The sequence below is a fragment of the Cornus florida genome, unplaced genomic scaffold (assembly GCF_030987335.1).
Source record: "Cornus florida cultivar Cherokee Brave unplaced genomic scaffold, ASM3098733v1 CherokeeBrave_3.0.0_Hap2_Chr04, whole genome shotgun sequence".
Lineage (NCBI taxonomy): Eukaryota > Viridiplantae > Streptophyta > Magnoliopsida > Cornales > Cornaceae > Cornus > Cornus florida.
The window spans coordinates 16,703,415-16,727,970 of NW_026775574.1; the positions used below are offsets into that span (position 1 = coordinate 16,703,415).

At 32.7% G+C, this 24,556-nt stretch overlaps 1 long non-coding RNA gene across 1 annotated transcript; it reads right to left on the reverse strand.

Annotated features, from left to right (window-relative positions):
- Positions 1 to 15,963: 15,963 nt before the first annotated feature.
- On the reverse strand, positions 15,964 to 17,741 carry LOC132302872 (uncharacterized). Its single transcript, XR_009480958.1, has 2 exons — positions 17,181 to 17,741; positions 15,964 to 16,214 (listed from the first exon to the last, which is right to left on the reverse strand). It is a non-coding gene; the product is annotated as an uncharacterized LOC132302872 (long non-coding RNA).
- Positions 17,742 to 24,556: the final 6,815 nt, after the last annotated feature.

The window sequence follows — 24,556 nt, forward strand, 5'->3', positions numbered from 1 at the left end:
GGTGCCCCATTCCAGTGAGCATCTGAACCACCCTTGTGCTTTTTCCAAGGCTGTTGCCCTTGGAACTTGCCTTTGTCATTCTGCCGGTGACCATTGCCGTTCCCCTTTTCAACTGACTGATTAGTAGAGTCTTTATCACCCCGCTTCTCACCATGAGCCTGTCTGATGTCCACAGTCAACTGATACTGTTGTAGCGCGGCGTCTACCACCTGAGCATAGGTAGTATAGGCTGGACTACCTGTAATAGCTCTCTTGATAGACCACATCAGTCCCTTGACAAAACTGTTGCGCTTCTTCTCCTCTGTATCCACCTCCTCCGGTGCAAAGAGAGACAAGCGTGTGAACTGCTGCTCATACTCTGCCACTGTCATGTTTCCCTGCTGCAGACTTAGAAACTCGGTCTTCATAGCTGCCCTGACTGCATAGGGAAAATATTTTTCCTCAAAGCGAGCACTGGACTCATCATAAGTCAATGTCATCCTCTCCTCTGGGGTGGTAACTGACTCCCACCACTGTAGTGCATCCCCAACTAACTTGAAAGTAGCAAGCATCTGCTTCTGAACCTCCGTGCACTGAACCAAACGAAGATGACGCTCAATGTCCTGCTTCCACTGGTGAGTTGCTCTCGCATCGATGGAGCCTGAGAACACAGGTGGACTCCCCTTTGTGAAAGAGCTCCTAGCCTTTCCCCAAGAATCCGTCTGAACTACTGGTGCTGGTACAGGTGCCTGCTGAACCTGTGGTTGGTTCCGGAGTGCAGCTGTTACCCCAGCCTCTATAGCCCGAGCAACAAGGTCATTGAGGTGTGGAGGAATCTCTGAATCTCTGTCCGACCCTGAGTCTGTTGAACTTCCTCCTGCTCCTCCTGAAACCCTGGCATTTGCTGCTCTTCTTCCATTTGCCGACGTTGCAGACGTTCCTGCTGTCTACGTGCTGCTCTCCTCCGTCGACTGTTCATGTTCCTCTTCCAGTGTTAACCATGCTGTTAACATAGAAAGACAGACATTAGTACGAGTTTAAACGAACCGTAAAAGAATTCAACGAATCCTAAACATGAGCTCTATAAAAAAAACGCTACGCGGAAGTCTTAATACGAAACGTCCTAGAGACACTTGAACCTGGAGTGCTCTGATACCAACTGTGATACCCCTCGGATCCGAGACACGGGTTGATCAGGCCCAGGCCCAAACCCGAGGGAATATCAAACAATTAAAGTATTTTAAAACGAACACAGATGACAAAAAGAACAATAAAGATAGAATAAAACTGAAAGAAACATTAATTATAAAATCCTCCATGTATAACTGAAAACTGAAACTCCAATCCTCCAAAACTTCAAAGTTACAACTTGGGAATCCACTGATGGACCCCTAACTACAAGTTCAACTGAGAATGAAACTGAAAATAGATAATACTAGAAACATCGAGAGAAGTCCTACGTAATCAGATGAAAGTGAGACTGTCCTCGACAAGCACGATCAAGCTCTAAGGCTGGAACCGTCCTGTACCTGAAAAGAATAATAAAGGAGTGGGTCAGACCCACGAGCAAGTTCTAATCTAACTGCAATCCATACAGTGACCCGATACGCAGATACACAGTAGACACCTCACAATATCTATCTAGTCCATACGTATAAATATATCCACACTAAGGGACATTCACTAGTCTATAATAGGGGTCTCAACCTGAATGAAGGCAACATGTGAATACGCACCCAAAGGTGGGCATGAGGACCTAGACATAACAGGGTACACCTCAACCTATTATAACCAGCTACGCATCCACTGCATATACGCACCCTAACCAACAAGTCTGAGACTCAAGCTCAACTCGTGGTACCATAAACATATATATAAAATCCGTCCAAATCCAGGGTAAGCAGTTTAACAATTTATTAAACTGACCTACAATAAACCAACTAGTTAGTCACTCAACTTATTCAGTGGATATGACTTAACTACCATCCGTTAATCCAGGAAGTCATCCAACTTGGTTACAGCTGATCTGACTTAGTCACAATTAGGATTCGATATCTTACAATCCATTCCATTAATCCATTAGGTTAGGTCTTAGCATTTTGAAGCTAAACCATCCTTAGTATGCCACCGTCCCATACCGGTGCATATAATCCTCCATATCAATGCCAATTACAATATAGAAATCATAATTTAGTAAATTACATTCCAAAACATTATCCAAATAATTGCAGGAAGATATTTGATGTTCTAGCCATTAAAAATCCAAACGATAATCCATATCATTGCAGAAAGTATTTACTATTTCAACAATTAGCCTCCAAAGCATGCATAGGTCAACTTCAATACATCAATGACCCTATAATGTATTTAGAACAATTTATAAACATATTAGATCCCACTGGAATGCTCAAAAATAAGCTTGAGCAATTAAGTCTTCTTCCATCCCTTAATCGTGTACAATGTGCATAAATTTTATACAGTTTGTTCCGTTAATTTAGAGGTAAACTTTAATCAATTAAAAGACCTCTTAATACCCAAAGTTAACTTCTTAATCACTATGGCAAGTCCCAATATTTTTTTTTAAACAGTTCCCACACACAACAGCTTCAAACAGTGCATTAAACACCTTCTGGAAGCAAACTGAGCGAGAACAGGTTATGAACAAAAGAGGAGCCGGCTCCAATTTTTATTGGAGCCTGCTCTACTTGGGTAGAGCCGGCTCTACACTTCCTAGAGCCGGCTCTACACTAGGGGGGAGCCGGCTCCCTCCTCCATGGAGCTGGCTCTCTCCCTCTCTGAGAGCCGTCTGTCCGTCTGTGACTTCTGCGACCTTCTTCTTCAACGCCGGCCGCTTCCCATCCATTTTATTTAGTTTTAGACTGTTCCCAAGGGTCCTAACTATGTCCAATATAATCCCCATGGAGTGTTTACAACAGTTGAAATCAAAAACAAAAACTACAAATTCCACAGACAAATCACGCTTAGGAAAACAACTACTGTAATGAACTTAAAAACCATCACCGAATTCATTCAAGGCAAAGATAAGGTTAAATTGACATATAAAAACATGCTTAATTCAATTATTGATCCATTAGAACCCTAGAGTATGTCTAGGTGCACAGAACACATGCCAACGGGAAGGAGGAAGAAAAGAACTTGCCTGAAGTTTTGGACTCAAAACTTGTCGCCGTCTTCCCAACGTCCGGTAACCACTGCAACACTGTCTAGCCTCCTAATACCTCCTTGGTCCTCTCTGTACACTTCCTCTTAAGCCTCACTCTGTTTTCCCCACAATTGCTCTCTGTTTCCCTCTCTGTATCTTTGGTACGTGAATAGGGTTTTTTTTTTCCAACCCTTGATACAGAGTAACCATATATATATAGGTGTAAAAACATAAACCCTAATCCGTGTTTAATCAGAGACAGAGCCCTAATTCTAAACCTAGTCGGCCCATGAAACTACCTTTGTTACGGCTTACCTAAATATGAAATTTCCAACCCCAAAGTTAACTGTAACTTAACACAGCATTAAATAAAAAACAATTAAAAAATTAAATCCGCTTAACTAATTAATTCCAATTAAAAACCCAATTAAATAATTAAAAACACTTAATTCAATTTAAAACACATGACACGTAGGTAAACAACAATTAAACCAAATAATCACATAAAACAATTTAATTCAAATTTCAAATAACCAATTAAATAAAAATGCGATAAAGATAATAAAATAAATTAAAAGGCAATACAATAAATATGTTGAAAATGCCGAGACTATCCTTTTTAAAATTAGGGGTATTACAAAAAAATAAGAAGAGGAAGCACTCTGGAGAAGAACCTAGCCAAGGAAACTACAAAAAGTTCACTGAGAAGTGTTTCATATGCGGCAAGCTAGGACACCGAGCTAAAGATTGTCGTAGCCGCAAAACACATCATAACCCCAAGAAAAAGACCACTGAGGTGCACATAGCTGAAGAAGATAAGTTGACAGCTGATGTATCAGAGTTAAATCTTTCAACTGTGGTTTCTGAAATCAACCTGGTAAGCAACAACAGAGAATGGTGGGTGGACACAGGAGCTACTCGTCATGTTTGCTCTGAAAAGAGGATGTTCACTACCTATGAAACTATAGATAATGAAGAACAACTCTACATGGGGAATTCTTCTACTGTAAAGGTTGAAGGACAAGGAAAGATCAAGCTACTAATGACCTCAGGGAAAGAGCTCACTCTTAATAATGTGCTGCATGTACCAGACATCAGGAAGAACTTGGTCTCTAGGTCACTACTAAGCAAGAATGGGTTCAAGCTGGTCTTTGTATCTGATAAGTTTGTGCTGACTAAGAATGGGGTGTATGTGGGCAAAGGGTATCTAAGTAATGGACTATTTAAGTTCAATGTAATGACTGTTGTACCCAAAGCTATTAATGATAATAATAAAGCTAGTGCTTCTTCTGCTTATATTATTGACTCATCTGATGTGTGGCATGGTAGGTTAGGACATGTTAATTATGATACTATTCGTAGATTTATTAACATGGAATCTATACCTAAATTTAATATTGATTTAAATAAAAAATGCCAAACATGTGTAGAAGCAAAATTGACTAGAACCTCATTTCACTCCATAGAGCGAAGTACTGAACCTCTAGCATTAATTCACAGTGATATCTGTGACTTTAAATCTGTGCCAACTAGAGGTGGGAAAAATTATTTCGTTACTTTTATTGATGACTGCACAAGATATTGTTATGTATACTTGTTAAGAAGTAAAGATGAAGCCTTGGAAATGTTTAAACATTACAAGAATGAGGTTGAGAATCAACTTGGAAAAAAGATAAAGATGTTTAGAAGTGATAGAGGTGGTGAATACGAAGTATCATTCGCTGACATTTGCTCAGAACATGGTATTATTCACCAAACTACCGCTCCTTATTCACCTCAACAGAACGGTGTTGCTGAACGCAAAAACCGTACCTTAAAAGAAATGATGAATGCTATGTTGATAAGTTCTAGTTTAACCCAGAATTTGTGGGGGGAAGCATTGCTCTCTGCTAATTATGTTCTCAACAAGGTACCTCAAAAGAAATCAAATGTGACACCTTATGAATTATGGAAAAGTCAAAAACCTTCCTATAAATTCTTAAAAGTGTGGGGGTGTTTAGCTAAGGTTGCGGTTTCTACTCCTGAGAAAGTTAAGATAGGACCAAAAACCTTTGATGGTATTTTCATAGGCTATGCACAGAATAGTAGTGCATATCGTTTTCTTGTGCATAAATCAGACATTCCTGATATCCATGTCGATACAATTATTGAGTCAAGGAATGCTTATTTCTTTGAGGATATATTTCCATGCAAAAATCCTCTTAAAAGAAATTATGATACTGTTAATAGCAATATACAAGAGAATATAGACCAAGAGTCTATAGATGATGAAAATGAGGAAGAACCTAGATGTAGCAAAAGAGCTAGAACGTCTAAGTCATTCGGTCCTGACTTTCTGACATATATATTGGAGAATGAGCCACAAAGCTACAAGGAAGCTATGTCTTCTTCTGAAGCTAATTTATGGAAAGAAGCCATAAATAGTGAAATTGAATCCATCATGCAAAATCATACTTGGGAGCTGGTGGATCTTCCTCCTGGTACTAAACCTTTAGGGTATAAGTGGATTTTCAAGAGGAAGATGAAGCCTGATGGTTCAATTGAAAAATATAAAGCCCGACTTGCTACTAAGGGATACAGGCAAAAAGAAGGCTTGGATTATTTTGATACATATTCACCAGTCACGAGAATAACATCCATTAGATTGTTACTAGCTATTACAGCACTGCAAAACTTAGAAATACATCAAATGGATGTTAAGACTGCCTTCTTAAATGGTGAATTAGATGAGGAAATCTATATGGAACAACCTGAAGGGTTTATAGTTCCAGGAAAAGAAAAGAAGGTGTGCAAACTTAAAAAATCCTCATATGGATTAAAACAAGCACCTAAACAATGGCATGAAAAATTTGACAAAGTGATGTTGTCAAATGGTTTTAAAATTAATGAGTGTGATAAATGTGTGTATGTGAAAAACACTCAAAATGGATATGTCATTGTGTGCCTATATGTGGATGATATGCTAATAATGGGTAGTAATGATGTTATAATCAAAACTACTAAAAAGATGTTGACCAAAAATTTTGATATGAAAGATTTAGGCATAGCTGATGTCATACTAGGAATTAAGATTTCTAGAACATCAGATGGTCTAGTATTATCTCAATCTCACTATATAGAGAAAATATTAGAAAAGTTTAATAAAGAAGATAGTAGTCTTGTAAAGACTCCTGTTGATGTAAATCTTCATTTATCGAAAAATACTGGTCCTAGCATATCACAACTTGAGTATTCTCGCATTATAGGAAGCTTAATATATTTGACGAATTGCACACGACCAGACATAGCATACTCAGTTAATAAATTGAGTAGATATACTAGTAATCCAGGAAAGAACCATTGGACTGCAATAATCAGGGTTCTAAGGTATTTAAAATATACTATAAGTTATGGATTATATTATTCTAGATATCTAGCAGTACTTGAAGGATACAGTGATGCTAATTGGATATCAGATACAAAGGATTCTAAATCCACATGTGGCTATATCTTTACTATTGGAGGAGGTGCCATATCTTGGAAATCTTCAAAACAAACTTGTATTGCCAGATCCACTATGGAATCTGAATTTATTGCTTTGGATAAAGCTGGTGAAGAAGCTGAGTGGCTTCGTAATTTCTTAGAAGATATTCCAAATTGGCCTAAACCGGTGCCCGCTATATGTATACATTGTGATAGTCAATCAGCAATTAGAAGGGCACAAAGTAATATGTACAATGGTAAGTCTCGACATATACGTCGATGACATAATACCGTTAGACAATTGCTCTCAAGTGGGATAATCTCAATAGATTATATCAGGTCAAAAGATAATTTAACGGATCCATTTACAAAAGGTTTGACAAGAGAGCAAGTGTATAGTTCATCGAGGGGAATGGGATTAAAGCCGAAAGCTAACGAGTCATCTTAATGGAAACCCAACCTAGTTGACTGGAGATCCCAAGATCAAGGTTCAAAGGGACAACAGAAATTCTGAATGGCTCACCAGAAGCACTGGGAAGATTTAATCTTCTACCCATTTCTATGATGAGACAGTGTTACCTACAGCGATGAGTAGGATATGCTATGCTTTTAATGACTCTTATACCTTGAAAATTCAAGTGGGGTATGGTAGGATACTCTTAATAAGAAGTCACCTATATGAGTGTGAAGTGGGGCCGCTTCTATGAAAACTTCTAAGGCTAAGTTTTCTAAAGCTCTCATGAAATACCAGGCGTTGTTCAGGCCAATATGAACACAACCATGAGAACCGACTCTGTGCGGGAAGGAACTGTGTGTTTACTATTGTCTTGGTTTACATAAACGGCTGAACAGTTCAAGACATCATGTTCACTGGTTAGCCAGTAAATCTGATAGTAATACACTAGGGAAGGTTCAAGGCCAAAAGCTACCTATCCCGATGCAGTAACTTTCCAATAGTACTCTCTATAGTGTCTGTATCTTCTCCTTTTGTAATCTGCGCAAATTTTCATTCATGTGGGGGATTGTTGGAAACGGCATTAGAAAACGCAAACTTTGGAAGGATTTTTAAAAGATTCCGCTAAAAAAATTTTTGCGAATCTATTGACGAGCGCGTTCCTCTCTGCGAGGAGATGAACGTGGTATATTTATTTTCTCAAATCCGTTTCAGGGTGAATGAGAAATTGACTCCAAAGTAAGTGATTTATAAAGCCTAAATGGGTGTGAATAAAGTGGGAAATGCTTGTCCCACATCAAAAAAGTAGCAAAGCAACCTTGAGTATATATATGTCTAGTATGGGATTTGGGTTTGGGCCCAAGGGCACCCAAGTTTTTAAGAGGGGGAGGACCTAGGCTAGCCTGGATCCGAACCAACTACCACACACGCGTGCGCCGCCCGCCCGACCCGACCCGGTCCGGGCTAGGGCGGGGCGAGGCTTGATTGTGAAATGGGTTTAACTTTTTACACAAAGTTGGGATGGCCTGTGTGGTTGAATTTTATTTTGTTGCTGGACTTATCAAAATGGGCCTGTTTACTGGGCTGAATTAATGGCCACCGAGTTGGATTATTTGCTTGTTGGATTGGACGAAATTAAAGGGCTGGGCTGGATCAGAATTAAAACGGTTTGGGTTTTTTAAACCATAAATTAGTTTTATTTTTGAACCAAGGGTTGCACCCTTTACAAATTAAAAACCACCAACAGATTTTTAATTTTGATTGGTCAACAATGGTTGCACCCATTCGGACTATGGGTGCACCCATTCAGAATAGGCACCAACAAGCCTATAAATACCCATCATTGGGTTCATTTCAACACACACCAATTCAGAAATCTTCTTCTCTTCTTCTGATTCAACTTTGTTCGGTTCAGCCACTGGTTTGGGTTCAACCTAAACTGGTTTGGATTGGGTTCGAACCTTGGTTTCCAAGTTTGGGTTCAATCTTTGTCTCCGAGTTAGGGTTCAATCCTGGTCTCCGAGTCTAAGTTCAACTGAGAGTACTACACCGAGCCAGTTCGCCTATTCCATTGGTTTGAAGTGCTACTACCAAAGGAAGAAAAGTCGTTGTATCCTGGGAGATAGACGCCGAAGAGTCCGTTAGCACCGTAGCGGGGCGTATCTGTCTTAAGGCTATAGAATTAAATTCTAGCCTCGACTTTAACAGGTTCTTTTATTTTATAGTTTTATTTTCTTGATATTAAACTATATAAATATATATAGATTATTATAACAAATATTATATTTACAAATAATATTTAAATAAATTATACTATAGTATATGATACATTTTTGTTCCACACACAATATGTGTTTTGTTATGTATTACCGTATTATACAATCATGATCCAAAATTATACCGCATCTTCTAATCAGTAAACTCTTGGGACAATTTGGGATTACAATTCTATGTCATTCAAATAAGGTTTTATAACTTTTTAAATGCTTTTACAAAAGCAATGTACTGATATGCTAAAAGACAAAGATTAGGTTCTTGATTTTTGTGCACGATATGATGAATATATATACTATTGAGAACTTAAGTTTCGTGCATGATCTGTATATAAAATTGAAAGGTTGATATTTGTGTTTCATCAATTTATAGGATTGAAAAGTGTTGTTACGGAACTCACTGTTATATATATATATATATATATATATATATATATATATATATATATATATAAAATAAATTATTCAATAAATAAAGTATGTGTATTTATTTATTTTAATGGAAATTTATTTTTTTTAAATAATGTGTGCGTCTAAAAATTTAATTTAATATTATTGGACATGCAAATAATTATTGTTTTGTACCCATACATACATACATATTTGAGAATCAATTTTAAATTGATTTAATTATGATATTCAAGTCCGAAAATAAAAATAACACATTTTATTATGTATATAAAGTAAAAGGATATTTTTTATTGAATTTTTGGACTATTAAATTTCTGGGATCGAACCTACCTAAATTTGGATCGATTAGTATAAGTATTTATGTATAATGTTAAATGGGTAAATTAATGAATAATTAGTTACTAGCTAATTTAATATTCATATTATGTGAGGGTGAGTAACTACCAAAGTGGTCTAACCATAATGATCAATGAATATTAATTTTAGTAGTAAATATAACTTAATGATGAATTAATCTCTGTTTAATTTAATATTCATATTATGTGAAGATTGGTAGTTACCAAAGTGGCCCAATCATAATGATTGATGAATATTAATTTTTGTAGTAGACATAATTAATCATAAATTAGTTACTATCTAATTTAATATTCATATTATGTAAAGGTTGATAACTATCAAAGTGGCCTAACCATAATAGTTGATGAATATTAATTTTAGTAGTAAATATAATTGCAATATTTCATGAATTATGGTACTTATTATTTTTTGTGATATTCATGAATATTAAGTTTATTTAATTATGAGAAATAATTCTTCAAAGGGAATTGATTTTCAAGTGATTAAATGAAAATTAAAGGATTGCATGTATTTTTTAATTAGTTAGATATAAGATATCCAAAGGTAATTTATCTGTTTAATTAAATAATACATCACCAATGAAGGTATACATATAAATACAAATAAGCATCATTATTAGTATTTTATAGTTGCCACCCAAAGGGGTACTATAATTGTACATTGTATTTATATTTTTAAGTTATATAAACGTGTTGTTAACTCAAAGCATTATTGTTGTGAGCATTTTATCTTATTATATTTGTTTTAGTATATCTCTTAATATGCATGCTACATCTGTTCTGATTCTCAATAGGACTAACTTCTTATAATGAAATAAGTAAGTTGAGTTCAAAATTTAGATGTGTTAAATCTTGATTTAGCATTTTAAATTGAGAAACCTACTGTTATTACTGATAAAGACAGTGAGGGAGAAAGGATTCTCCATAAAGTTTGGAAGAGGTCGAACAGATTAAGCATTATAGTTATGTGAATAATTATTTCCAATAGTGATAGTGCTAAGGAATATTTTTGACTAGAAGAATGTTTTCGTATTGTACATAAATATCTAAAACGAAAATTACTAATTTATATCATTACTATGCAATTTTGTTGGTACTCTTATCATGTATGGGTATGTTCTTAAGATGACTAATGTTGCTATAAAATTGAGAACCTTATGGATGATTATGGATGAGAAATTTCTCATTAAATTTATTTTTAATTTTTTGTCCACTCAGTATGGGTCATTTCGAATTAAGTCAAGTGGAAGTGAATGAATTGACCATTATGTTAATTTAGGAGGAGACGAGATTTAAGTAGCAAGGTAATCATTATGTTTATTTGATGACTCAAGAAGTTATAAATAAATTTTGGGAATAAGCCTGAAAAGGCATTAAGTGAGCAACACCCAAAATTAAAAGATTTAGGTCAATCTACTAAAAAAAAGGAATGTAATAATGAAAAAGTATCATTATTATATTGAACACTTTTAGAAGATTACATGAAATATAAAGAATGATTCAAAAAAAAAATGGTAAGCTTTTGGTTTTTGTATATTTCGAATTACTTATTGAAATTCTTTCTAATACATGATAAGTTGACTTAAGTACTAATTTTTATATTTCTAATAGATGCAAGAATTTCTTATGGTCTAAACCATAAATTCAAATAAGAATTTCTCATTTATGGTAATTGGGAAAAAGTTTTGTTGAAACCATTGTGACATTATGTTTAATGTTAGATAGTGGATTTTATTTAAATTATTTTAAACTTTTATGTTTATTCAATTTCCTATAATTTAATTTTATTTCAAAAAAATTTGTTAATGGTTTTTTATTTAAATTTGATAATGATGTTTATTCAAGAAATTCTAATTTGTGAGTTATGGTATTATTGTTGATGATTTCTGTAAATTTAAACTTGATAATTTATTTATTAAAAAACCTTTTGATCTTGTATCATAATGTTAGAATTAAGCATAACTCAATTAATAGAAAATTTATCTTCCTTGTGGCATAAAAGACTAGATCAATATCTAGTGAAATGTTAGGAAAATTAGTAAAGGATGTGATTCTTCTGAATCTAAACTTTACTGATTTTTGTGTGTGTGTGGATTGTATTAAAGGTAAACAAACCAAACACACAAAGAAATAAGCCACAATAAGTAAATAGCTTCTTGAAATTATTCATATAGACATTTGTAGACCTTTTGATGTTCCATCTTTTGGAGGAGAAAAGTATTTTATTGCCTTTATAGTTTGATTTTTCACATTATGGATATATCTATTTGTTGTATGAAAAATCTCAAGCAGTGGGTACTCTTGAAGTATATATAAATGAGGTTGAAAAACAATTAGATAGAAAAGTAAAAATCATAAAGTCATATAGAGGTGGTGAATATTATGGAAAGTATGATGAAACGAGTTAATACTCTAACTGTTTGTTAAACTCCTTGAAATATATGGCATTTGTGCTAAATACACTTTGCTATACATGCCACAGCAGAAGTGTGTAGCTGTAAGGCGTAATCGTACTCTTATGGAATTGGTTAGGAGTATGTTAAGTAATTCCTCGTTACTCATAATGTTGTGGATATTAAGTAATCTAAAGGGTACAAGTTTTACTATCCTAAACATAGTACAATAATTATTGAAACCGGTAATGACAGATTCATTAAGAATGGTGAAATCAGTGGAAGTGATAAAAATAAGAATTTGATCATTCCAGAAGTTAGGGTACAAATCTCTTTACCCGTAACTTCTAAGGAAATATTTGTTCCTTTAGTTGTTGAACCGTACAATAACGAAAAATAATTGAATGATCAACAACTCTATAATGAGATTGTCACCAATGAATAGATTGTAGAAGAATTATAAGGAATAATATTAATACGATCTCAAAGAGAAAGGAGATCTATTATTCCGGATGACTATGTGATATATCTGTAAAAATTTGATTTTAATATATAGTGAGATATATACGGATCTGGTTACATATTCACAAGCCATTAACAGTAATGACTTTACTAAATAAATTAGTGCCATAAATGAAGAGATTATAAAGAAACCTTCTCTCCAGTATCTAAGAAGGAATATTTTAAAATATTATGGCATTAGTAACTTATTATGATTTAGAGTTACATTAAATGAATGTGAATACAACTTTTATGAATGAGAGTTTATAAGAGAAAGTATATATGGAACAACCTGAAGGCCTCACATTAGAGGGTAAAGAAATTAATGGTCTGTAAACTTAAGATGTCAATATATGAATTTAAACAAGCTTTCTAACAATGGTATATTAAGTTTAATGATATCATTATTTTTTTTTTATTTTAAAGAAAACACTATTAATCAGTGTATATACTAGAAAGTTAGTGGGAGTAAGTTTATATTTCTGATTCTATATATTGATGATATTTTATTTGCTAGTAGTGATCTTAGTTTATTATATGAAACTAAAAGTTATCTCTAAGAACTTTGAAATGAAAGATATAGATGAGGCATCCTACATGATAGTAATAGAAATATTTCTTAATAGATCACGTGAATTTTTAGAATTATCTCAGAAAGCATATATTGAAAGAGTTCTAAAAGGATTTGGTATGGAATATTATTCAACTAGTATTGCTTCATACATAAAAAGGGATAAATTCAGCCTAATGCAATCCCATAGAATGAGTTAGCTAGAAGGTAAAGAAGCAAAAAATATTCCTTATGCATATAATGTGAAGTTTGATGTATATACAAGTTGGTATGTGATAAAAGATTATATGCTCACACTTAGGAAGATATTTTTTAATTGGTTATTTGTTTATTTTGGCTGGAAGAACAATATTATGAAAAAGTATAAAGTAATTTTTTATTACTTTGTCTATTATGAATTTTTAATTTGTAGCATGCTTTGAGGCTACAATTTATTATTGCTGAATTTATTTCAGAATTTGGAGTTATAGGTACTATTTTCAGATTGCTGAAAATTTATACTGCAATTGTTGATCTTCTTGTATTAAAAATGATAGGTATTATAAAGTTGAAATACTTTATCATTAAAGAAGATGTTGAGAAACAATGAATGTCTATTGAACATATAATAGACATTAACGAATGGACTACTACCCAAGACATTTATAGCACATGTTAAAAGAATGGGTCTTGAATGTAGTCAATGATGATTATTTTTTAATTGTGGATTGCTTAACAGTGCTTATATATATTTGACATTTTGTGCTCATTAATTGTGTTTCTGATATTTCCTATTAGTTAATGTTACGTATTGCTTTAATAAGTGGTAATATGAATAGTCTTGGAAAAGACATTATTGTTAGATCATTATTGATATATAGACTATGTTGAATAGGTTACTAGTGTTGTGGTACATGGAAGGGACTGTGTCATTTAGGGACATACAACCACCATGATTCACATTGGTAGTTTGTTTACCATAGTATTTATGATGACCAACTTAATACCTTAATCTGATTTATGGTGCACACTAATGACTATTTTACTAAACCACTACAGAAATTACATATGTGGCCAAGTAGGAGAATGTAAGATTATTTATTTAATTGTGGCCCACATGATTTGGACATGTGATATATTATTTGGTGACTAAGTAAATAGATATCAATTAATATTATTTATTTTTAGTCAACTTATAATTACTTTTTTGGAAATTACTTATTGAAGAAGTGTTTTCCTTTCTTATTTCTTACTAAAAGAAAAATTGATCATCTCCCTGCCTTTATAAAAGTGCATTTACTCCATCAATTATGTACAATTAATGATACAACACGTAAAAGTTTTATATGTGTAAAAGGCCAAGAGAGATAAACCAGTTCCCACCTTTGCTTATTGATCAGAGTTGCAGATTAGTTCGTGGTTAAATGATCTAGACATTGGATTTAATCTCAACAAGGTTTGATATTATGAATCGAGGTATTTATATCTAACCATTTATTTATGCATTATAGATATGTGAAAATCATGAAATTCTAAGATATGAAATTCATGTAAATTTGTGATTAATGGCTTAACACAAATTATTAAAGTTTACAGTCATACCCATTAGTAATGGGGTGTTCTTCTCAGCATACATACAGTGAGATCATTTGAGGGAAGGACAGGAACCCAAGAGTTGGAGTTTCTTTGTTTGAGGGAGCATGATTCAGACAAAACTTTGCAGACAAAGAAACTCCAACTCTTGGAGTCCTGTCCCCCGAATGATCTCACTGTATGCTGAGTAGACCACCCCATTACTAATGGGGTATGGCAAATTCACTTAATTCCTTGCGGATGCAACTGTTTTGTATAAGATATACACACAAATATATAACAGATCATACAACATAGCTACTAGTACTTTTGAATTTGTTGGGCTGAGATAGTGTCTGCACCTTAGTCCACTCTCTTTGTTAGACAGAATAACCTCTTTAGCCTTAGACTCTTTAACCTCAATCCCCAAGGATTAATTTTGAAAAAAAAAAAAAAAAAAGTAACAAAAAACAAAAGCTATCAACACATATGTGTATATATATATATAAATATTAACTCACCCGCCCCCTTGGCCTCCGTCTCCTTCAGCCTAATTGGTAAAGTAGGATGGACTTGATGTCGTTTACTGCCTTGAGTGATTTCTCGCAGTCAACACTCTCCTCCTTTTGCACTTCAGTGTCTCTTTCAGCTTTTTTCTCATTAAAGTTTAAATTTTTTTTGTCTACATGTATGGTATACCCTAACCCAGCTTTATTCTCATTAAACTTTTGAATTTTTTTTTGTCTACATGTATGGTATACCCTAACCCCGCAATGAAGATGTGGATTATCACCGTATCAAGTTTAAATCTTCCATATGATGCCCCAGATTCTGAAACATACAACAACAAAGAACCATGAATATTACAGAATATTACAGAAGCAAATAAACGAGTAATGTAGCAGCACTTTCTATCACTACAATTCACCCATCATTGGCTGCAAAGAACTTGCAATAGACCCAAACCTGCACTTTGAATTTTATATACGTTCTTTCACTATCAATATAGAGGGAGAAAGCATAGAAGCCGCCTCAGGCGTTGCATATAGGGGTGACAATTCGGGTTCACGTATCATAATCATGTCGTGTCGACCTATGGGTATAATATTAAACATGTCAACCCCAACACAACACGATTAATAATCATGTCACATATTCTAAACCCGTACATAACATGTTTATTAAACGGGTGATACGACACAACACGTATAACCCATTTAATAAACAGATTATATTAGACACACCAAACACGACCTGTATAAAGACCTGTTATACACGTTTACCCGTTTAACAACTTAACCTGTTTAATTTGGCTAAAGATTAAAATAATAGCAAACAAGTAAAAACAAATAAAAACAAAAGAGATTAATAAAAATGTCTGAAACTCACATAAGTCATAAGTTGATACAAAAGACACAGATTAAAAACAAAGCTAGTAAAGTTATTAATTATTACAGAACCAAATAAATTGTTTAATGGAAATGTCTTAAACTGAATCTTGAGGGATTTTAAGTTTTGGTCATGTTCAGCAGGATCATCATTCTTTATATTTAGTTTCATCACATCATCAATCAAGTCATCCATTTGAAGCATCATTGTACCTATAAAAAATCATAAACAAAAAATTTATTAGTTCACTATTTTCTGCAATAAGAATATAATTTGAAATTAAACAAACTTTTGAGTTAAAAATGTGTAATAAATTGAGAGCTAATGAAGTAAAACAAAATTTTCTCTGAATGGCAGAGATTCACTTTATATCCATTGTACCAGTTAAAACTTATACAAAATGAGTAGTAATGGAAATAAATCAAAAATCTCCACATATACAACAGAGAGTCACTATAACTTCCAGGTTACCCATTTAGCACACAAATGAAAAAATATCCATAGAACTAAGTTAAGTCTGAGGCACACTGCTTCTAAACTTCACAATAGTTTTCTTATATTTTCCTTCTGTTTCTTTTCATACAATTTATTTTCTCAGAAAAATTTCTTCCCTTTCCGATTGAGCATCCAACTATGATGATTCTTCTGTTGATTGCACACATGAAACACGAAATTGAATAGAAATACAGGTACCTCTACACATGCAGATTCCTATTTCCTGTGGATCTCTGCATTTTCTCCACACTCAAAAAAATAATAAAATAAATAAATAGACCCATTTCATAACAGTTTTTGTTTAATGTTTACTTTTTTTAAGCTTAAACATAATCAGTGTTTATGTTGTTCTCTTTCCTAAGAAGAACATTCCCATTAGAATAAATCAAATGAAAAAGGCATTTTTTTATTATTTATTAATAAGTAAAATTCATTAAGGAGAGCTGAAAAGAGGAGTGCATTTGAAAACAACTGCACAAAAGCCCAAAAAAAAAAAATCAACTATACACTCAGGCTATCCACAAAAACAACAAATTCAGCAAATCAGCAATCAAAAAAATTAAATCGATCCCATAAACAAAATCCCAACGAAAACCATAAATAATTTTAGATAAACCATAAAGAGGGAGGACCAAAACAATATTTAGATAAACCATACACCATAAATAATTTTAGTATTTTACCTAAACAAGAAGATAGATCCGGGTGAGTTCACTGAGTTATAGAAGAATCAGGTGTGTGCAATGAGTTGTACAAGACGGAAGATTGGAGACGGACTGAAGATAGAGATCCGATCATCCAGGTGAGTTCACGATAATAGAGATGGAGGACTGGAGACTGGACTGAAGATATTAGATATATCGATGATAGAGATCGATCATTGAGGATTTGAGAGAGAAAGGGAGTCGTCTCTTCACTCTTGTCTGAACTCTGAAGAGGAAAGAGGAGAGACATAGACTAGAGAGAGACTGAAGAGTCCAGAGAGAAGAGAAAGAAAACGCAGCGGCAGATATTCTCTAATGACTAAAGGCGCATTATGTAGGGTTTCTTATGTATAGTATGAAATGACCTAAATGTCCCTTATCAGGTCAAAATAGGTTATACGGTTTCACGGGTGACACATTTAATTAAACAGGTCAAAACGAATTAAATGGGTTGAACTCTAAAACCCGAACACGACACGTTTAACTTAACGGGTTAATCATGTCAATCCGTTTATGATACGAACCCGTTTATAGTAAACCCATTACCCATTTAACTCGTATCGTGTACGTGTCGTGTTGGCGAGTCATGTCGAACTTTGCCACCCCTAGTTGCATAGCAGAGCTGGCTCCAATCACCGATGCCATGATTTCTACAACAAAACATAATGGAACACAATTAGCTTAAGGAAAAATATGTGATTAAAATCAAATAACAATGCTGATAAGCTTTGAAAAAATGAATAGTAAGTTATCATCTAGTTTAGCTCAACTTGACAAAAACTAATCCTCCTATCACCACAAGTCAACAACCGAATGGCTAAGCACCGTTTTCTTCTTCCTTTCTTTCCTACTCTTCTTTTTTTATTGGGATTTTAGAACGAGTGCCCGCGGGACCGGGAGCGGCAGCGGGGGTGGGTAGGCAAGGCAGTTTCAAAAGTGCATGTTACACATGAAAGCAACATTAACTATAGCTCCTAAAGAAATACTGATGCAGGCATCAGAAAAATTTCAGCAATGCAACATATTCCCTTAGAGGATGTTCACTGAGAAGTGACAGAAGTCCTATCTTCAAGGAAGTAAAAACATTACAAAAATATATTGAGCCATTCTAACATCCGTTTCTTATAGTATGACCCACACACCCATGTCCAACGGAACTTGAATCCTTGCAACTCCCCTTTGAGAGTGGCAGAAACTAATAGATTCCTCGGTTCTTCAAGAGTGTGTTTGGTAGGGTTGATTTGGAGGGATAGGGAGAGAAAAGAAAAGAGAGGATAGTGTAGTGTGTGTTTGGGTAAGTTAAGTGGAGGGATAGGGAGGGATAAGGAGAGATAGGGAGGGATAGCTATCCCTCCCTATCTTTCATTTGCTTTCTCCTCAATTTTGAGAAGATAGGGAGAGATAGGGAGAGAAAGGATAGTGGTTTTAGTGGTATTTTGATAATACCAAAATTAGCCTCCACAAATCAATACACAGATTTATTATTCCATTCAAGTCCCGTGATTATGAAAGGATAAAAAAGTAATTTGTCTATTATCCTTTCTTTTCTTTTCTCCCCTCTATTTTATCCAAACAAGAATAACTATCATTTCTTTTCTTTTCTCCCGTTCTATCCAAACACAAATAGAAATTATTACTATCCTTTCTTTTCTTTTCTCACCAAACTATCTTTTCTTTTCTTTTCTCTCATAACTAATACTATCCAAACACACCCCAAGTGTTTATACCTTCACAACTCATCAAAACTAACATCTTATTCCCACATACTGAGGCTACCAACACAAATCCTTTTTCACCACTCCATTGTATCAAATTTGATGCTTATCTTATTTATAAAGCTTGTTCCATCATAAGTCATGACATATTATGTAGCATTACCACAGCCAACTAAATATTCCATAGGCAGCTGATTTGGAAAAATCCCTATACCATTAAACTTTTACAACGAATAACTTATCATTATGTCACTGTTAACAGATACATAAATTTATCAAAATCACCTAAACACTAAGCATTGTTTAAACAAGAAATGAAACAGAAATTAAAAAATAAACACAAAAATAATAATAATACTAGCTTTGTAGAAGAACAAATTTGCTCAGTTATGCTATTATAAATGGTTTTCATTGACTTTATGACTGCTACAAACTACAACATTACTTAGCAATTTAAGTAGTGTATATATCATAAGATTAGGTTATAAGCAAAATATAATTTCTAAATAACATTTTCAGTACTATATTCTCAAGAAGTTTTGATTAGAAATTCACTACTCATTAATTCATTTATACAAAATTACCATTGAACAGTTTAGGTAAGAAATGGATAATTTATTGGTTTATGGGAAATGAAATGCATGTTTAACAAGTATGCACAAATAAGTCCTAAATAAGTAAAATTTGGTCCATAAAAGATGTCATAAATAATTTTCATGTCAAAAAAATAATAATAATAAAATAAAATAAATATTAATAAACAACTACTAAAACTCACATTTGGTTAAATGGATCACGTACTCATTTTAAGGCAGTAAAACTAAATATGAAGAAAAAAAATTAACACATTAAAAAAAACAATTAAATCTTAAGATGTAACATGATCAGAAAAGTTAAAATGCATTTAAAGACACGTACCTGTAATTTTTTCCGACACCACTCATTTCACTTGAATTCTACCTTTTTGTAATTGAAAATTTCTGCATTACCTATAAATCAAGGAATAAAATATTTGAAAAATTGGATGGCGTTAACAAGAATACTTAATAAACACGGCATAGAAGAGCTTACCCTTTGAACGAAGATAACTCTACAATGGAAGCCATTGATGTGAACAAGGGGTGGCTTCATTCTCTCTGAACAGTTTCTCTCTCTACAGTTTCTCTCTCTAAGAAATCAGAATGGTGAGAAAAAGGGCGATTACGTATTTAAAGGAGGACTTGTAATTCATTTTGAACTCTCAATTGAATGAATGCGCTCTTTTATCTGGTTGGTTTTAGACTTGAATTCGTAGTACAGTCTTCGCACGTACTAGTCAAAAGCTCATAGGTCAGTCTTGACAGCTAATGTACACAGGTGTGGGAGAGAGAGAGGATTGAAATGATGATGGAAGAGAAAAGATACAAGCCGTTGGATGCATTGATTGATGACGTTGATCGCAATAAAGGTGCTTGTCATTGATGTGTAGTTTTGCTTCAGGAAGGCAGAGGCTTTATAGTGACAACTCAAAAGTCACCCAACACAGATTGCACAAAAAAAATAACACGAAATTTAAATTACTACCTCCGAGTCGGATTAGTTTTCCATCTTTAATTTTATAATTTTTTTAAAAAAATATTCGATGTATTATTCTTTTTTAAAATTAGTAAATTATTTTTTTTAATTTAAATATATATAATTATAAAATTTAAAATTTTTTAAAAAGATAAAGGACGAAAATAGAAATATAAAGAAAAGATGCTTTAACTTTTCAAAAAGGACAACTAATTTGAGACATGTAAAAAGAAAAAAATGAATTACTTAGTAAGGGACGGAGGGAGTATTAAACTAAACAATAAATAAGGGAACATGTAGATCGAGGCTTCACTTGTACTTTATGGGTCAATTTGGTGCAATGAAAAAAAGAGTGACGGAGGGTGATTAAAAAATTATATTTGACATAAATTGTTAGAGAGAAAAGAAAAAATATATTTTCTTTGTTTAAAAAAAAATGTCATACTTTTTTTTTGGTTTGTCCTAGAATAATTGTTCACTTTTTTTAAAAAATAATATATTTTATATCTTTTCATATATGTCCTTAGAATTTAAATTTTCAAACTTGAATATAAGGGTAAATTAGTAACTTTTGAAATGATATCATAAGACTTAAATAGTAACTTTCTTATCCTCCTGAAGATGAGAGAAAATAGAAGGAAAAAAAAGAAGAGGCTTAATGTATTATTTCTGATGTCAGATTTATCCTTACACAGATTCAAGAATACACTTGATTGTAGGAGAGAGAGAGAGAGAGAGAAAGTGGGGGCAAGTTCAGTGAGAACGAGAATAGAGCTGGAGGCAATTGGGGAGGTTGAAATGATTTGCCCTAAATTTTATTTATTTTTATTTTTTTCTAGTGGCCCATCATCCGTGGCCTATAAATTACTGAGTAGTTAAATTTATAAATTTATCTTTTAAAAATATAAAAAGGGTATAATAATAAATTTATTAAAATAGTTTTCTTTCCTTTCTTTTCCCAATCGGATTATTATCTTCTTTTTTTTTTTTTTTTTCCTTTCATTAATCAACTAAATACGATAGAGGGTTAAAATTATTCTTCCCTCTCCTTTCCCTCATAATTAATGTTATCATTTCTTTTCTTTCCCACCATACCAAACATAGCTTAGTGTTTGGTACAATTGAAAATAACGAGATAGGAAAAAAAGAAAAAAATGTTAATTACCGTGTAGTTGATTAATAAACAAAAATAAAATAAAATGATAGTAGTAATTATATTTGGGAAAATACCATACTATTTTTCGTTTTGTTTAAAATATAATGATAAGAGCAAATTTAGTATTAACGAAGTTTTATTAAAAAAAAATAATAATAATTTGCATTTCCTTGCATTTTCTTTCATTTCTTTCCATTTTTAAGTGGATAACAAAATCATCTGTATCTGTTTGAATTTCTCATTCCTTTTCTTTTCATTTAGGCTTCATTTGGATGGAGTGATTTTGAGGGATTTGGCAAAGAAAAGAAAAATAGTGAAAAATGTGTTTGGATAACTTTTAGTAAAGAGAAAAAAAAAAAAAAAAGATTTGGAGGGATAGCTCTCATGTGCTATCCTCTCAAAAATGAGAAATAATAGTGAGCAAGTAGTATTTTTATAATTTCAAAACTACCTTATAACATTTGAGTCATTTGACTCTCATTTTATAAAAAAATTATGATAATAATTTAGTTCTTATCCTTTTTTTTTTTTTTTTTTTTCCTTTTTCTTTTGTGTCATCTATCTTTTTCAAAGAAGAATACTAACATTTCTTTTTTTTTTTCTTTTCTTTTTTTCTCTCATAATTTATCCAAACATGACTAATAAAGGTAATTGTTATAATTTACTTTCTTTTATTTTATCTTCTAACTAATACTGTCATTTATTTTCTTTTCTCTCGTGTTTATCCAATCGAAGCCTTAGTAATTTATACCAAACAAAATATTTCATTTACTCTACAACCAAACCAAACTGAACCTCGACATTAATGGATCTTTTGATTATTAGGTATTTAGAGTTACGTCTAACATATTATATTGTTAATGTTACAAGGGGGAACTTTATCCCTCATTGGATTTAGATAGAAAAATGTAAGGATATAAATAGATGTGTATGTAGTATTACCTAATACCATAAGCTTTTGACCAATTATAATTGATATCAAAATTAAAATCATATATAGTAGTATGTGCCCGTAACTTTGCTACTCATTTTCGAAAATGATTCATTTACTCATTTTGGAGAGTACGTGTGTTAGCTTGAAGGATTAAAAATACTAACGACTTGTCCTCATAATTTGACTTTATTTATTATAATTATTATTATTTTTTAACTTCCCCTCGTAACTTGATTTACCAACTCTTTTTCAACCTGAAGGAGCAACACAATTGCTAAAGGATTTTCTCACTTAAATTGTAGAAGTGAAAAATGCATGTATCTATCTGTGTTTAATCCAAACTTGGGGGAGTTAGTGTAATTTTTATTTTTATTTATTTTATTTATTTATTTTTATTTATTTTTGCCATTGTCCTCAAATGAGAGGGGAGGATTGAAAGTTTGAAACTCTATATAGTAGGCATTTGTATGTGCCTGCATTTCTTTTTTTATTTTAGTGGTTGTCATCCTTTTTTACTTTGAATTTTGGAACATGTTTTTTTTTTTTTTACATACAAATAACTTGCACTCATAATTTCTTTTTCAATCGAAAAGGAGCAACACAATTGCTAAGGATTTTCTCAGTTAAATTGCAGAAGTGAAAGATGTTTATGATTACACGGATACAAAGAGAAAGATAAGCTCGTGGCTGGAAGGCATGAAGATATTTAATGCATTTGATTGTTGGTATCGAACTCTCGTAACTTTAAAGAAAGGGTAGTGTGTCTAATCCAATGATATGATGTAAAACCCTAAAATTTTGTACATTATTTTTTTTATTATTTAGTATTTAGTATTTTAACGTGATAGTTGAGATAATAGAGTTTTTTTTAAAAATTTAAAACTTTAAATAAGAGTCCTAGGTTATCTCGAATACAGTTATATTTATCCTTTATATTTTACATCGTATCAATACGAGAATATTATTTTTCATAAAAAAAAAAAAAAAAAGAAAGAAATTACCGAGAGAGAAAGAGAGGAAGCGGGTTACTGATTTTTCGTTGGCAATCTGCAGTAGCCGGAAAAAGAGACGGTGACCAAAGGATCGGCTAGAGAGAAAAGTTTAACGATATTTAACAGGCAAGTTAATCTTGCTTTATATACTTGTATATATACGAAACTCTGCCTAATTACGATTAATCAAGAATTAATATAACATGTTTTTATGAATTGGGGTATATCGATCTGATGTAAATTAGGCATAGAATGGCATGAAACTTTATCACATGTTCTAATAGCACTGAATATAAGTTTAAATGGAGGACATTTACTTGATGCGCATGTGTGTGTGTTTGTGTGTATAGATATTGAATAAATGTAATTCACATGTTTTTATACTTGCTATATGCATGGTAAGCTTGATTAATAGACTGATTTGATATTATATGTGTGTATATATATGGAAACTGATTTGGTGTTATTATATATCAATATACTTATACGAATTGTTTGATTTACGGAGAGTTAGAAATCAAAGTTCAGCGTGGAATATTTTAATAAGTGAAATAATTTATTGTTGTAAGTCTTGCATTCAATTTGATGTTTCAAACTTAAGCTTTATTGACTACAGAAAGCTTAAAAGTAGACTTTGGGGTCAATAGAAGGTAGAACCGTTAGATATTGGTTGGAAAAGAAAAAAACAGATAGAAAAGCAAATGCATTATGGTGGTGAAGACCCACTTTGGGTTCTTCTCTACGAAGCACATTCTTGGCAATGGAAAGTGAGGGAGAGTGTGTTGCCGTGAGACATCGGTTTGACTATTGAAAGTTATCACTGGAATCTACTCGCCGAGCCTAGTCCGTTGGGGGCAATACCCGGGTTCAACCGAAATGAATAATATATTTAATTATTTTAAATTTTGAAAAACAAATATAGAAGAGTATTTTTTTTTAGTATTCAAAAAAAAAAAAATTATTGAAATTCCAGAATATTAGTTTTAAGTATAATGGACTTAGTT